The sequence below is a fragment of the Ochotona curzoniae genome, unplaced genomic scaffold (genome assembly GCF_017591425.1).
Source record: "Ochotona curzoniae isolate NIBS_2020 unplaced genomic scaffold, NIBS_Ocur_1.0 contig_43, whole genome shotgun sequence".
Lineage (NCBI taxonomy): Eukaryota > Metazoa > Chordata > Mammalia > Lagomorpha > Ochotonidae > Ochotona > Ochotona curzoniae.
Window position 1 is genome coordinate 25648836 of NW_024466218.1, and position 2010 is coordinate 25650845.

Consider the following 2010-nt stretch of genomic DNA (forward strand, 5'->3'; position numbering starts at 1 on the left):
ATCAATCAATATTGAATCTTGTGAAAAACTTGATAAAGTGAAAGCAAACAGTAGACTGGAATAAAATATATACCAATGCTGAAATAGATCAAGGCTTTATACCTTAACATATAAAGATTTTTTTGTAAGTCAGTAATAGAAAGGCAAACAAGAAGAAAAAGATGAAATGAACAGAAAAAAGAGAAATCATGCAAAAATATGATTATCTTGGGCCTGGCATGGTAGCCTAGTGGCTAAAAAGTCCTTGCTTTGCATGTGCCAGGATCCCATACCCATGGTAATTCTAATCTCGGCTGCTCCACTTCCCATGCAGCTCCCTGCTTGTGGCCTGGGAAAGCAGTCAAGGACGGCCCAATGCCTTGGGATCCTGCTCCTATGTAGGAGACCAGGAAGAAGCTTCTGGCTTCTGCCTACAAATCAGATCAGTCCCAGCCACTACATCCACTCGTGGAGTGAGCCAGTGGATAGGAGATCTTTCTGTCTCTCCTTCTCCCTGTGAATTTGCCTTTCCAATAGAAAAATAAATCTCCAAAAATATATATGTGATGTGCTTTCTTCGGCAGCACAGATACTAAAACTGGAATAATACAGAGAAGATTAGTATGGCCCCTGCACAAGGATTTCACGCAAAAATATATATGTGATCATCTTATTAGTGTCTATGGCTACAGAAAAATAATTATTTAGTTTTCACCCATCAGATTGATAAAAAAAAATGTTAAAGGTTAAAGATATCCCATATTGGCCAGAATATAGAGATAAGAGAGCCTTTGCTGTTAATTCCAATAGGCAGCATGCTTTAAGAACATCTTTGAGATATCTTTCACAAGTAGTTTGTATTTATTTACTTGAAAGACAGAAAGTAACAGAGAGGATGTTCTGGTTTACTTCCTCAGTGGCCACACATGACTTTAGCCTGGTCAGCTCAGGTTAGTCAGGAGCCAGGACCTCCATCCAAGTCTTCCATGTGGAAAATGGAGACCCTACTCCTCTGCCATCCTTGCTCCTTTCCCAGGCTCGTTAGCAGAGGCTGGATTGAAAGTAGGGCATTAGGAGGCAGTATTTTAAATATTGGCTTAACCCACTGCATCACAACACCAGCCCATTCATAATTTGAAATGTGTTTGGTCTTTGATGCAGTAATCTTACTTTTAGGAATTGATGCTACAGAAACATGACAACTTGCATAAAATTTCATGTATAGAATGGGCACTCTGATCTGCTAACAGTGAAAAATGGGAAGACGTCCTTCCACAAGGGGATGGGAGATACTGCTGGAATACATGTAAATCTTCTAAGAATGGGAGTTCTTCTCACCTCCGCCACAAACATTATTCCTAACCCAAAGTACCAAGAAGCCAGGCGTCCCAGTGAAAGCATCAATCTAACCTGGTGTTCCTGCTACAAGAAAAGGACGGTCTACCCCCAGGTTTAGAGGGCTTGTCAGCCGCCCCGCCACACTTGTCCTCACAATAACTCATTAGAGGCACAAAGTGAGCAAGGATTCTCACTGAATGTCATTTCCCAAGAAAGTGTCCCCTGGGTGAGGTGGCTATCCCAACAGTAGGTAGGATCCATATTGCCCCCTCCCTCTAGTGGGTTTAGGGAAAAACATGTCAGGCACAGGGCACCATAAACACAAACAACTTCTCCAACCATAACAATGACCAGATTTGGGCCATGGCCATACCACACTCATTCAGTAAGTGTACAGCAGCAGGGGTCAAATGTCAAAACTATTGAATGTACCTCTCTCCTCTTTGAATGAAAGTCTGTGGAATCATAATGTATTTTCTCTGGGGCCGTAACAATGGATCAATCAGCTGATCTTACCCCTTGCAGAGTGCAAAGATCCCATATGGGTGCCAGTTCATGTCCCAGCTGCTCCATTCCCCATCCAGTTTTCTGTTTAAGGCCTGGGAAAGCAGCAGAGGATATCCCAAAGACTTGAGACCCTGAGCCCAAATGGGAGATCTGGACAAAGCTCCTAGCTCCTGGTTTTAGATCAGC

General features: G+C 42.7%; 1 non-coding gene across 1 annotated transcript; it reads left to right on the plus strand.

Moving 5' to 3' along the window:
• Positions 1-547: 547 nt before the first annotated feature.
• Positions 548-655, plus strand: LOC121159783. Its single transcript, XR_005884436.1, has one exon. It is a non-coding gene; the product is annotated as a U6 spliceosomal RNA (small nuclear RNA).
• The last annotated feature ends 1355 nt before the right edge of the window (positions 656-2010 follow it).